At 41.6% G+C, this 14,447-nt stretch overlaps 1 protein-coding gene across 1 annotated transcript in view; it reads left to right on the plus strand.

Annotated features, from left to right (window-relative positions):
- Window positions 1-2,980: 2,980 nt before the first annotated feature.
- MAP3K2 (mitogen-activated protein kinase kinase kinase 2) overlaps window positions 2,981-14,447 on the plus strand; it is a 90,603-nt gene continuing 79,136 nt past the window's right edge. Inside the window, exon 1 of the mRNA XM_007964615.3 lies at window positions 2,981-3,089. The gene's annotated coding sequence lies outside the window, so the exon portion shown is untranslated. The remainder of the gene's footprint in view (window positions 3,090-14,447) is intronic.

Consider the following 14,447-nt stretch of genomic DNA (forward strand, 5'->3'; position numbering starts at 1 on the left):
TTAGGTGGTGTGGTGGCGCACGCCTGTAATCCCAGCTACTCAGGAGGCTGAGGCAGGAGAATTGCTTGAACTCGGGAGATGGAGATTGCAATGAGCCGAGATTGCACCATGGCACTCCAGCCTGGGCGACAGAGTGAGACCCTATCTCAAAAAAATAAATAAATAAATAAAATAAAATAAAATAAAAATAAAAGCAGAGTTTTCTCTGGCTGGGAGCAAAAGAGGAAGTTACACAGAGATCTGATGTAGGAGGATGTTTGGCACGCAAGAAGGTCTCTGTTGCTGGCTTTCAGGATGGAAGGGGTCATGTGGAAGGATGGAAGGAAAGCCCATGACCTCTAGGAACTGTAGGCAGGCTCAGGAAATGGGGATGTCAATCCTACAACCATAGGAAACTGAATTGTGCCCAAAAGAAGAATGAGCTTGGAAGATCTTTGCAAGAAGTCAGCCGAGCTGATACCTTGATTTCAGCCTTGCGATATACCCTGAGTAGAGAACTCAACCTTGCCCCTGTGCAAACTTCTGATCCGTATAACTGGGAGCTAATAAACTGACACTGTTTTAAGTCACTAAGTCTGTGGCGGTTTGCTGTTATGCAGCAACAGAAAAGGAACACGCCACATCTCCTCTCTGAAGTCATCTCTCACTTCCCCAGGCACACCTGTGACATCTTCCTCTTGCCGCTGTGGCACCTGATACACATCCCTCCCATGATGCAGGTCACAGTGTGTTATCATTTTCCATTTACCTGTCTGCCTTCCTCACAGGATTCTGAGTTCCTGGGCAGTGGGGACTATATAATTTTACCACTGTAATCTCAGGTACAGAGTAGGTAGGCGAAAAATTATTCATTGAATGATGGTTTCATCAAGAAAAAAATCCCAAGATCACTAATTTGTAATCATATATACTAAAATAATGAAGTATATAAAATTAAATCTCTGACATCTAAGAGATTTAACATCTAAGCAAGAGGAAAAGTCACCAAGATAAAAGAGAATGGCAAAAAAGAAAGAATAGCTATTATAACTATACGCATGGGATGTTTCTGAGGAACCCAGAGGTGAATGAAGTCCCCAGGGGTGGTAAATGAGGGAAGGAAGTGGAGAAATGAGCAGAACTATGAGGGGAAAAAATTTATCTCTGGATTACTTAGCAAACAAACATGTTTTTATTGAATGCTTGGTTTGTGGTGACCCTGTAACTGTGGCAAACAATATCGATGTTTCAGATTTAAATACTATCCTCAGGCATTCCGAGACCCTCCTTTCTGTGGCATACAGATCTTTGAATGTTAGATTCAAGAAGGTCTTAGATTCATGCATAAAAGTCCTCCATTTTTTAAACAAATAGAAGCACACTGATTTTCCACTGAGCTCTGTGTTTCTGAGGTGCACATCCTTGTTCCTGTGCCTTTGACACCTCTGTTAATGAATCTGTAATAAAGATTCCTGGAGGAAACGCAGAGATATTTTGACACTGCACAACAGCTTCTCCCTCAGTCTCTGCCGCACAAGTGCCAGCTCCCTTGACCCTCAGAACCCAAGTTGGGATAGCTCCTTACCTCTGGGTCGGTGAGTCCCATTCCCATCTCTCTCATCTCAAATGCTGCAGTGGAAATATGGTCTGGAATATGCATGAAAGGGGTGGATCCAGCATGGACCAAGAAACCAAGTAGAAGCTAAACAGGGAGGAATGGTACAGGAAGTTGTAAGGGGTATTTAAGGAAGGGAGAAGAGAGGGGGAGGAAGGATGCTTTCCGGATCAAAGTAGGGTGAAAACCTCGGGATGCAGGTTAGGCACACCACGGAGGGCCTCACCGCTAGTCTGATTAATTTGCATTTTATCCTGTGGGCGATGAGGAGCGAAGGAAAGGGTTTTAGACTCTAGCTTTGGGGGTGGGGTGTCAACTCATGTCTCTGGGCTGAAGTTTCCACATCTGTTGAGCTGGAGAAGTAATACTTGCTGGGCCAACCAATGTACACAACCATTGTTACAACCAAGTATCGATGGTGATAAAAACTAAACAGAAAACACAAATAACACTTAGCTGGTCTCCAAGGGGGTGGTTTAAGGTTAGGTGGCAAGCCTGAAGTAATTTCTAAAGTCCCTTGGGAATAAAATTCTGAAACTTGAGCCATAAATGAAGAGGCAGATGGCTTTTCTCTTTGCAAACGACCTGCCACAGACTCAGTCCGTCACTGCCTCTGCTAGCTCTGCTACCCTTGGGCCCCGTCTGCAACCCACGTGGGAGACCTTTCACAGCATCTACTCGGATCTGGGATCGAGACAACCCAGGTGCGTCTGCGCCGCGCACACGAAACAGCGCAGGCTGCCCGAGGCCATGGGGCGGGGCCGAGGCCGGGGCGGAGCCAGGACTGGGAATCCCCGCGCCGTCAGGCCGCTGGGGGCCGGGCGTGTGCGTGGGCGTGGCGGGCCTCTGCGCAGGCGCCGACCCACTCCCCAAAGCCGGGCGCGCGCCCGCGACGGGTTCCGCTACAGGCGGGCGGAGGGGTGCGCGCGCACGAGCGAGCGGCCGTGACGTGCGCCGCGCTACGCCCGACGTCACGAGTCCGTGTGTAGTGGCGGCCGGGCTGCCTGCCCTCAGCGGCGGCCCCTGACGAGGGTGCCGCGGCCGTTGGGCGCAGCGTTCGGGGATTGCACGGCCCGCGGCGGCGACGAAGACTACGACCAGGAAGCTCGGCTCCCCTGTCCGCGGAGTCGCCACTCCCGCCTCTTCTCCGGTCTCTGGCGACGCGGGCCCGCGGCTTCCCCCTTTCCTGCCCGACTCCCCGTGGGCCTCGGGGTTGCAGCGGCGAGAAGCACCGAGGAGCGCCAGGAGGACCCGGCCGGCCGCGAGGATTGACGCGCCCGCCACCCCGCCCGGCCCGGGCTTCATGTGAAAGAGGGACGGGCCTGGCCCCGAGGCCCGCGCCCGACTCCTCGCGCGCCCCTCCGGCCCCCGGGGGCCCCGCGGCCGCCCCCGACCGGGGGCCGCGGTGACAGGCCGCGCTGGGGCGGAGGGGCGGGCTCGGCGGGGGCGGCCCCTCCTTGGGCCTGCGGCTCTCTACGTCCCTGCGGAGCTGCCGGTACGTGGGTGTGTGCGTGCGCGCGCGCGTGTGTGCGTGTGTGTGTGTGTGTGTGTGTTTGTGCGTGTTTGTGCGCGCGTGTGTGTGTCGGGGGCCGCGGGCTGGGCGCCGGGAGGGGGCTGGCGGCGGCCTAAGCGCAGCTCCAGGGGCGGAGATTTCGCTGGGTGATTGCCTAACTGAGGGAGGGCGGACCTTGGGCCCCCTGCATCCGGTCGTGAAGCCCAGGTCTGCGCGAAATAGGCTGCTGGGCTGTTAGCTGTCAGACACGTACCCTGCAGAGATTTTAGAAGGAAAGTTGCAGCTGGTCTTGCGATGAAGCAGAAATGGTACATGCAGTGAACGAAAAAGTGCTTGTCTTTGAACTGTCACAGTGTGGTAATCTTTTGATGTAATGTTGTTTCCCCCTTTTCACGGAATATTTAGGTAGCACTTACGGTGCCCTTAGTCTGCGCCCGGCAATTGTCATGTCTTATTTCTCTTCATCTTCCCAGCCCAGTGAAGTGGGTATATCGCCCCATTTTACAGATGAAAACTTGAGGCCCAGAGAGATTAAGGCATTTGTCCAAGGTCATGAAGCTAGTAATCCAGGAAGGCTTGGTTCGAATATGCAGATGTCTTTTTGTAAGACAGTATTTCTTGCAAAAATAAATACGTTGAGAAAATGAGACTAACTGGGCAGTTTCTTTAATGGGACAAATTCCAAACACATAGACACAGTTTAGTTTTCGTTAAGATCTTCGATGTCTTTTGCCAAACCATTTTCTTGGCTTTAAAAAAAAAAATTTAAAGGATGGCTTCAGATACCTTTACTTTTTGCGTACTAGTACTGGACAGAAAAAATTACTCTCTTACAAAAAAGAAATACATTTGGTAAAACAGCATAGATCTTGAAAAGTTACAAATTTACTTTTGTAGTTTGACCTTGATGCCCAAAGGGAACTCACAGTTGGGTTATTTGCTTGAGATTTCCTTGTTGCAAAATTTGTTGCTGGATTATGTGGCAATTTAGTGATTTGTTAGTTGTGTTATGCAATGTTTTTTAGTTTGATGTCAAACTTTAATATCGTAGAAAGTTTGATGGTGTGATTCTTTTTTCATTTGTATGGAGTGCTGCTAATCAGTGTTTATAAGCTAACTGAAAATTCTCATTTTAGCATGAGTTTTGTATTTTTTTAAACTATGGTGAGAGGAAAAAATAAGGAGCCAGAGATCTGTACTGAAAAAAAGTCGATACATTTCCTTGAGTAATTGAAGCTTTGTGCATAATTGCAAATGTTTAACAAATCTATTGATGCCCAATTATATTAGTCTGTAATTTTCCTAGTATATTATCAGATTGAAGAAAATTTGTGATCTTGCAATCTCTGTGGAGAAAAGGTGAAATTACAAAGTTAACGTGGATGGTTTACAGATTGATTTGTTGTTTGGTTAAAATATAAACATGTTGAATCTTATTGAATTATGTTGTATCTGATATCATTATAGAATGGTTATCCATGTGCCTGTTTTGAGAAACTAGCTCTTAAAGACTTATCTTAAATAATTGGATTGCATTAGAGATTGAATCTTTTAAGCAATGTTTTAGGTGGAATTTTTGTTTCTCGTTTACTTTATTGGTACCAAAGGGGTAAACTAATAGGTGCTGTATTAAAATAAAGTCATGTTTGATACTCTGCATTTCTTACAGCGTTGGTTTCAGGTTGATTTTCTCTTTCCCTATAGAATTGGAGCTATTTCCCCCCACCTCCCACTTTTTATTATCAAACAATTTCGAGCATGCAGAAAATCTGGTAGTAGTAAACCACTTGTATCATGATCCTGTAGATAAAACGTTTGTTGGTATCTTGCCATATTTGCTTTATCTATAAATACATGTACAGACATACCTTAGAGATTGTGGCTTTGGTTCTAGACCACTACAATAAAGTGAAATAAGTGAGTCACATAAATTTTTTAGTTTCACAGTGCATATAAAGTTATGTTTGCGATATACTGTAGTCTATTGTGTGCAATGGCATTATGTCTAAAAAATGTATATACCTTAATTTAAAAATTATTTATTACTAAAAATTGCTACAGAACATTTGAGCCTTTAGAGAGTTGTAATCTTTTTGCTGGTGGAGGGTCTTGCCTCCATGTTGATGGCTGCTGACTAGTAAGGGTGGTTGATAAGGGTTGGTTGGTGAAGTTTGGGATGGCTGAGGCAATTTCTTAAAATAAGACATGAGTGAAGTTTGCCACATCGATGGACTCTTCCTTTCATGAAAGATTTCACTTCAGCATGTGATACTATTTGATAACATTTTGGTCACCTTAGTACATTTTTCAAAATTGGAGTCAGTCGTTTCAAACCCTTTATCAACTAATTCCTTATCAACTATCATCTAAGTTGCTTATCATTGCTTTATCAACTAAGTTTTTGTAATATTCTGAGTCCTTTGTTGCCACTTCAATAATATTCACATCATGTTCACTAGGAGTAGATCCGTCTCAAGAAGCCACTTTCTGTCCAGGTGTAACGGGGTCACGCTTATAATCCCAGCAGTTTGGGAGGCTGAAGCAGGAGGATTGCTTGCACCAAGGAATTCAAGAACAGCGTTGGCAACATGGCAAAATCTCCTTAAAAAAATATAAAGGTTGGCCGGGCGTGGTGATTTGGGAAGCTGAAGCAGGAGGATTGCTGGAGTCGGGGAGGTCAGGGCTTCAGTGAGCTGTGACACTGCACACCAGCCTGTGCAACAGAGCAAGACCCTGTCTCAAAAAAAAATAATAATAAAAAGCCACTTCGTTTCCTCATCCATAAGAAGCAACTTTTCATCCATTCAAGTTTTAGCTCCACTTCTAATTGTAGTTCTCTTGCTGTTTCTATCACATCTGCAGTTAGTTCCTCCACTGAAGTCTTGAACCCCTCAAAGTCATCCATGGGGGCTGGAATCGGCTTCTTCCACATTCCTGTTAATGTTGGTATTTTGACGTCCTCCCATGAATCATCAGTCTTCTTAATGGCATCTAGAATGATGAATCCTTTCCAGAAGGTTTTCAATTTACTTTGCTCAGATCTATCAGAAGAATCTGATCACTGTCTATGGTAGTTATAGCCTTACAAAATGTATTTCTTTTGTTTTTCTTTTTTTAGTTTCACAGTGCATATAAAGTTATGTTTACAATATACTGTAGTCGTTAAGTGTGCAATGACATTGTAAAAAAGCAATGTATACATCTTAATTAAAAATTATTTGTTGCCAAGAAATGCTGAAAGAACATCTGAGCCTGGCTCAGGCTAGCCTAATTTTTTATTTTTATTTTTAGAGTTAGCATCTCACTATATTGCTCAGGCTGGTTGCAAAGTCTTGACCTCAGATGGTCCTCCCACCTGGGCCTCCCAAAATGTCGAGATTACAGGCATGAGCCATTGTGCCTGGCTGTATTTCTTAAATTAATGAAACTTGATGGAAGCATCCAAATTGGAAAAGTCAAAATACCCTATTACCTGGTGACATGATCTCTCTTATTTTTAGAAAAACCTAAAGATGCCACCAGAAACCTCTTAAATTTGACAAATAATCCAGTAAAGTGTCAATACAAAATCAATGTACAAAAATGAGGAGCATTTCCATACACCAATAATGATCCAACTGAAAACCAAATCAAGAAAGCTATCTTCAAAAAAAGAAAAAATCCACCTAGAAATGTATTTAACCAAGGAGGTGGCAGATCTCTATAAGGAGAACTACAAAGCCTTGATGTAAGAAATTGTAGATGACACAGACAAATGGAAGAACATCCCATGCTCATTGATTGGAAGAATCAGTTTTGTCAAAATGACCATACAACCTGATGTGGATTGTTTGTCTCCTCCAAATCTCATGTTGAAATGCAATCGCCAGTGTTGGAAGTGGGGCCTGGTGGGAGGGGACTGGATCATGGGGGTGGGTCCCTCCTGAATGGCTTAGCACCATCCCCTTGATGATGAGCAAGTTCATGTGAGATCTGGTTGTTTAAAAATGTGTGACATCTCTCCACTCTCTCTCTTGCTCCTGCTCTTGCCAGGTGATGTTCTTGCTCCTGCTTTGCCTTACGTCATGAGGCCTCGCTAGAGGCCAAGCAGGTGCTAGCATCATGCTTCCTGTACAGCCTGCAGAACTGTGAGCCAATTAAACCTCTGTTCTTTGTAAATTACCCAGCCTGAGGTATTTCTTTAGAGCAGTGCAAGAATAGCCTAATACACTACCCAAAGCAATCTACAGATTGAAGGCAATCCCTATCAAAATACCAACATCAGTTGGGTGGAGTGGCTCATGCCTGTAATGCCAGCACTTTGGGAGGCAAAGGCAGGTGGATCACCTGAGGTCAGGAGTTCGAGACCAGCCTGGCCAACATGGTGAAACCCTGTCTGTACTAAAAATACAAAAATTAGTGGGATGTGGTGGCAGTAGTCCCAGCTACTTGGGAGGCTGAGGCAGGAGAATCGCTTGAACCCAAGAGATGGAGGCTGCAGTAAGCCAAAGTCGTGCTGCTGCACTTCATCCTGGGCAGTGGAGTGAGTCTCTGTCTCAAAAACAAAACAAAACAAAACGAACATTCTTCACAGAACTGGCAAAAACAATTCTAAAATTCATGTGAAACCAAAAAGTCCGAATACCCAAAGCAATCCTAAGCAAAAGGAACAAAGCTGTAGGCACCACATTACCTGACATCAGCTTACACTGCAAGCCTGTAATAACCAAAACAGCATGGTACTGATAGAAAAACAGCCACGTCCATCGGTGGAACAGAATGGAGAACCTAGAAATAAAGCCACATATTTACAGTTAACTGATCTTTGACAAAGTTGACAAGAACACAGACTGGGGAAAGGATGCCTTCCTTCAATTATGGTGCTGGGAAAATCGATCGCCACATGTAGAATAATGAAACAGAACCCTTTCGTCTCAAAAATCAACTCCAGATGGATTCAGGACTTAAATGTAAGATGTGAAGTTATCAAACTACTAAAAGAAAGCCTAGGGAAAACTTCTGGCCATTGGTCTAGGCAAAAAATTTGTGACTAAAACCTCAAAAGCACAGGCAACAAAAACAAAAATAGACAAACGGGACTTAGTTGAACTAAAAAGCTTCTGCACAGTGAAAGAAAGAACAGAGTAAGTAGACGGCCTGCAGAGTGGGAGAAAATATTTGCAGACTATACATCCAATGGGAACTAACATCCAGAATTTACAAGGAACTCAGACAATTAAAAAAAAAAAGATAAATAATCCCATTAAAACATGAGCAAAGGACATGAATAGACGTTTTTCAAAAGAAGACATACAAATGGCCAGTAGGCACTTGAAAAAATGCTCAACATTATTAATCAGAGAAATGTGAGTTAAAATCACACGGAGTTACTCCAATTGGAATGACTACTATTAAAAAGACAAAAAACAAACAAACAAACAAAAAAAACATGTTGGCAAGGATGCAGAGAAAAAGGAACTATAATACACTGGTGGTGGGAATGTAAATTAGTTCAGCCTCTAGGGAAAACAGTGTGGTGAGTTCTCAAAGAACTGAAGATAAAACTACCATTCCATCCAGCAATCCTAGTACTAGGTATCTGCTCAAAGCCAAAGAAATCATTATATCAAAAAGATACCTGCAGTTCTGTGTTTATCACAGCACTATTCACAGTAGCAAAGATATGGAATCAACCTAATTGTCTATCGGCAGATGGCTGGATAAAGTAAATGTGGTATATATACACAATGGAATACTATTCAGCCATGAAAAAGAATACAGTCATGTCTTTTGTAGCAACACAGATGGAACTGGAGGACATTATCTTATGTGAAACAAATCAGACACAGGAAAATAAATACCTCATATTCTCACTTCTAAGTGGGAGCTAAATGATGTGTATGCAGGCACATAGAGTGTGGAATGATAGATAATTGGGACTCAGAAAAGTTGTGGGGTGGGAGTGGGTGGATGATGAGAAATTACTTAATGGGTATAATGTACTTTATTTGGCTGATGGATACCCTAAAAGCCCTAACTTCACCACTATACAATCTATGCATGTAACAAAATTATACTTGCACTCAATAAATGTATACAAATACAAATGGAAATAATTTTTCTTTTTTTCTTTTTTGAGACGGAGTTTCACTCTGTCACCCAGGCTGGAGTGCAATTGCACAATCTCAGCCCATTGCAACCTCCGCCTCCTGGGTTCTCCTCAGCCTCATGAGTAGCTGGAATTACAGGCATGCGCCACCACACCCAGCTAATTTTGTATTTTTAGTAGAGATGGGGGTTTCACCATGTTGGTCAGGCTGGTCTTGAACTCCTAACCTCAGATGATCTGCCCACCTCGGCCTCCCAAAGTGCTGGGATTACAGGTGTGAGACACTGTACCCAGCCGGATATACTTTTTTAACAGAACAGTGGGTGTGCTGGGGTGGCTGTTGGAATGTCACTGTTCTTAGGACTTTAAGATACATGTTTGTACACAAAGACTTGAAAGTTGAAGTGACTCCTTCATCCATGGACTGCAGTATGAATGTTGTGTTAGAAGGTGTGGAGACAACATTAGTCTTGTACATCTTCATCAGAGCTCTTGGGTGACTAGATGCACTGTCAGTAAGCAAAAGGAATCCTTATTTCTGAGCAGTAGGTCTCAACAGTGGGCTTAAAATATTCATTAAAGCATGCTATAAACAGATATACTGTCAGTCATCCAGGTTTTGTTTGATTGCCACAGTACAGGCAGAGTAGATTTGGCATAATTTTTAAAGACCCTAAGACTTTCAGAGTGGTAAATGAGCACTGGGTTCAGCTTAAAGTCATCAGCTGCATTACCCTTAAGAGAATCAGGCCATCCTTTGAAGCTTTGAAGCCAGGCATTGATTTCTCTTCTCCAGCTGTGAAAGTCCCACATGCCATCTTCTTCCAATAGAAGGCTGTTTCGTTGCCCCTGAAAACCTGATGTTGAGTGTAGACACCTTCATCAGCTAGATCTTCTGGATAACTTGCTGCACCTTCCACTTTAGCACTTGCTGCTTCACCATGCACTTTTATGTTATGGAGGTGGCTTTCTTTAACTTCCTGAGCTGTCCTCTGCTAGCATCCGACTTTTCTTCTGCAGTTTCCTCACTTCCCTCAGCTTTCATAGAATTGGAGTTAAGGCCTTGCTCTAGACTGGACTTTGGTATAAGGAAATGTGGTTAGTTTGATCTATCCAGACTAGTAAAACTGTGTGTGTCAGCTAATAAGGCTGTTTTGCTTTCCTATCATTTGACGTGCCTTCCCCACTAATCTCAATCATTTCTCGCTTTTGATTTAAAGTGGGAGTTGTGTGAGTCTTCCTTTCACTTGAACACTCAGAGGCCACTGTAAGGTTATTAATTGGCCTAATTTCATTTAATAATGATAATGATTGTGTTTCAGGAAATAGGGAGGCCCAAGGAGAGGGAAAGAGAGGGGGATGAGGACCGGATGGTGGAGCAGTCAGAACACACCCAACATTTATTCAGTTCATTGTCTTATACTGACATGATTTGTGGCGCCCCAAAGCAATTACAATAGTAACATCACAAATCACTGATCACAGATCACTGTAGCAGATATAATAACAATGAAAAAGGCTGAAATATTGCAAGACTTACCAAAGTATGGTACAGATACACAAAGTGAGCACAGAGTGCTGTTTGAAAAATGGTACCAATAGACTTGGATGATGCAGGGTGTCACAAACTTTCAATTTGTAAGAAAGCACATTATTATCTGTGAAGCACAATGAAAAGTGAAATAAAACAAGGTATGCTTCTACTGAAAGAAAAAAACTATCAAACTAGAATTCTAGACCCTGGAACTATATATTTAAAAAATAAAGGAGAAATAAACTTTTCCAGATATTTAAAAAAATAACTATGAAGCAGAATAAAATGAAGCTCAATAAAATGAGATATATTTGTATATTATTTCCAGCTGAACTGTTTGAAACTAAGCTATGGACATTATGACATTTTACCCCTCAATATGTCACATGCCTCCCTTAAAGTTAAGGACATTTTTTTACATAGCCAAAATACCATTATTGTTACTTTTCTTAGGTGTGATAATTCTTTAATATACTCTAATATATATCCATATTTACATCTCATTCGTACTGAATTGTAATTTGTGGTTTGTGCACCCATCCCCACCAAATCAGGATTCCATCAAAGTTTATTCGTTGCATTTGTTGTTAAGTCTTTTTGATCTCTTCTAATCTAGAGTAGTCTTACCTCTTACCCCCTTTAAAAATGATAATTAGTTTTTTTAAGAGATCAAGACAGTTGTCTTATAAAGTGACTCATATTCTCGATTTGTCAGTTTTCCCCCCTTATAGCATTGTTTAGCTTGTTCCTGTATTCCCTCTATACTAGTTGTTAAGTGTAAACTAGGTTTAAAGGGTCGATTAGTTTTAATTTAAACATTTTGGGCAAGAATACCTAATAAGTGATTTAATATATTTTATATGCCTCCCATTAGGAGATGTACACTGTGCAGTCCCATTATATGTGATACTAAGTTTGATTGCTTGGTTGAGAGGAGTAAGGTGAGGTATCACTGCAGTCAGCAAGTAATCTGTGGCATGATAAATTAGCACTGTAGTGCTAGCCTGTTCTCTAGTTGTGGTATCTTTTGCAGATCCTTGTCAGGCTAACTTTTAAATTTCAGTGTTAATAAATGTTTGTTGGTCTATAGATGGAAACAAATCACAGGAACTAAAAAATATCCAGTTAGGTTAATCAGAATCTGATTTTGTGGATTTTAAAGATTTTAACAAAGAATTCAAAGTATCCTTTGTTACGAATTTTATAAGAAACCTGGCTTGAAAAAAATGGGAATAACTCAATGCTGGTCTTCCATACTCTCAAGAAGTGCATTTAAATTTTTCTTAGACAACATCTACTGCACAAGAATAGCCAGAAATACAATATAAAGGAAGGGTGGATCTACTAAAATATGTTTTGAGAAATTGTCTCTTTTCTGATGTAATGGGAGGATCACTGGATTGAGAATCAGATTATTCTTACCATTATATGAAGTTCAAGAATTATAAATTTTTGAGCTGGGCTGTGTGGTGCACGCCTCAGCTACTCAGGAGGTTGAGGCAGAAGAATCCCTTGAGCCCAGGAGTTGGAGGGCATCCTGGGCAACATAGCAAGACCCTGTATCAAAAATCAGGAAAAAAAGAATGATAAATTTTTAAACTTTACTGCATGTTCTTATTTCATAGTGATTGCTTTAGTACATACAACTTTTGTTGTATGCACTTTAGTAAACATTTATGAGTAAACAATGAATTTCTGTTAATGAGGTATGTTTGTTACATTTAGAAGTGAACCTCATTTTTATGAAGCCAGTTATAAGTAAATCAAATATATTGTAATACAAAATTGAACTTAAAAAAACCTTTCCTCTCATTCTCTTTTTTTTTTTTTCTTTTTTTTTTGGGACGGAGTCTCGCTCTGTCGCCCAGGCTGGAGTGCAGTGGCCGGATCTCGGCTCACTGCAAGCTCCACCTCCCGGGTTCACGCCATTCTCCTGCCTCAGCCTCCCGAGTAGCTGGGACTACAGGCGCCCGCCACCGCGCCCGGCTAGTTTTTTGTATTTTTTAGTAGGTTTCACCGTGTTAGCCAGGATGATCTCGATCTCCTGACCTCGTGATCCGCCTGTCTCGGCCTCCCAAAGTGCTGGGATTACAAGCTTGAGCCACCGCGCCCGGCCCTTTTCCTCTTATTCTCAAAGTGTTGTGTGAGATGTGTATATATATATATCTATATCTACACATACTTAACAAATTTGAAATGTTAATTTTGTCTTTGTCTTGAATATTCCTGGGATTTATTTGGAACATTGGTTGACTATATTTCTCTTGGTAGTTAATCACATAGTTGCTTTGTAGTATCTTTTGTATTGCTGCCTTTATTATTACTTAACTCTTAGGTTAAAGAGTTAAGATTAGGTCTTAACTCTTAATTTGTTGTTGTTGTTTATGCCTTGCCTTCCCAACTGATAGGAGGATAGGGATAGCATCTTTAGATTCCCCCGGTCACTAGCATACTGCTTTTCTTACAAGTGCTCAACAGTTATTTGTTTGAGATTCATAGTACCATAAATTTAAAAAGCACTATGAGGTTTATAAACTTTGGAATTTTTTCCATTTGTGTGGTTAGTCATTTAGTGCGGACTTTAATAGTTAATAATGACAAAAGAATAGTTGAATATATTTTATCAGTATTCTTTGTATCATTCTCAAATTAGGTCCCTTTATTGTCACTGAGAATGTTCCTAGAGCACTCCGTGCACACTTGCCTCTACCATTGTACTTGCCACACTGCACTATAATCATCGCTGTGTCCTTCAGTGGTAAGTTAGTTCATCAAGAACAGAGGCAGCGTTTTATTGGTTGGTACTCCGGTGCCTAGCACAGTGCAGACAGCAGGGATCTCCTTTTGCAGTGCTGTAAGATTACTTAAAAGGTGATGCCTCCCAAAATCGTTGATGATTTACAGAAGTTTTGTTTTGAATTTACTGGTTGAGTTTCCTTTGTTTCTTTTTTTCTCCCACATGATACTGGTTTTACTTTAGTTAAATGTAATTTTCTATGTTCTAGGCACTGATTTCAATATACTTGTAAGATTTTAATTCATTTAATTCCTACAACAACCCAGTGAATTAGTTACTGTTATTATATCCGTAGTGCAGATGAGGAAACTGAAGCACAGGGACAATAAGCAACTTGCTTAGGTTCCCACATCTTGTCTGTGGTGGAACTAGGACTTGAACTCAGGCAGCATGGCTCTAGAATATGTGCTTCTAACATGCTGCTTTTCTTGCTTTATCAGGGCAATGAGAAAATTGGATTTGTAATGTATCTTTCATCAATCAGTATGAAAACATTCTTTGACATTTATATTATGCTATTTAATTCATTGAGTACCTGCTATGTACCAGAGTGAGGATGGTATTTCCAGAAGGCCTTGAAGAGTCGTCAACAGTTGAACTAAGTTAACAAACCTTATACGTTAACCGAGTGTGCTTATAATGTGTATTGAAAAAACTTAAAAGTATAGAAAAGATAAAATAAAGGTAGTGAATGGCTGAGACTATGAGCTTGGGATTTAGACCTGAGTGTGAGTCTCAGTTCCACTCTCTAAGCCTCACTTCTCTGTAAAATTGGGGTATAGTGTCTAATTCATAGGGTTTAAAAATGAGGTTTAAATGAGGTAATATGTTTAGGACAATGCCTAGCATATAATAAGTGTTCCAAATATATTATCAGTTATTGTAAAAATTTCTCATAATCCACATATATTATGTCTATTT

This window comes from Chlorocebus sabaeus, chromosome 10 (assembly GCF_047675955.1).
Source record: "Chlorocebus sabaeus isolate Y175 chromosome 10, mChlSab1.0.hap1, whole genome shotgun sequence".
NCBI lineage: Eukaryota > Metazoa > Chordata > Mammalia > Primates > Cercopithecidae > Chlorocebus > Chlorocebus sabaeus.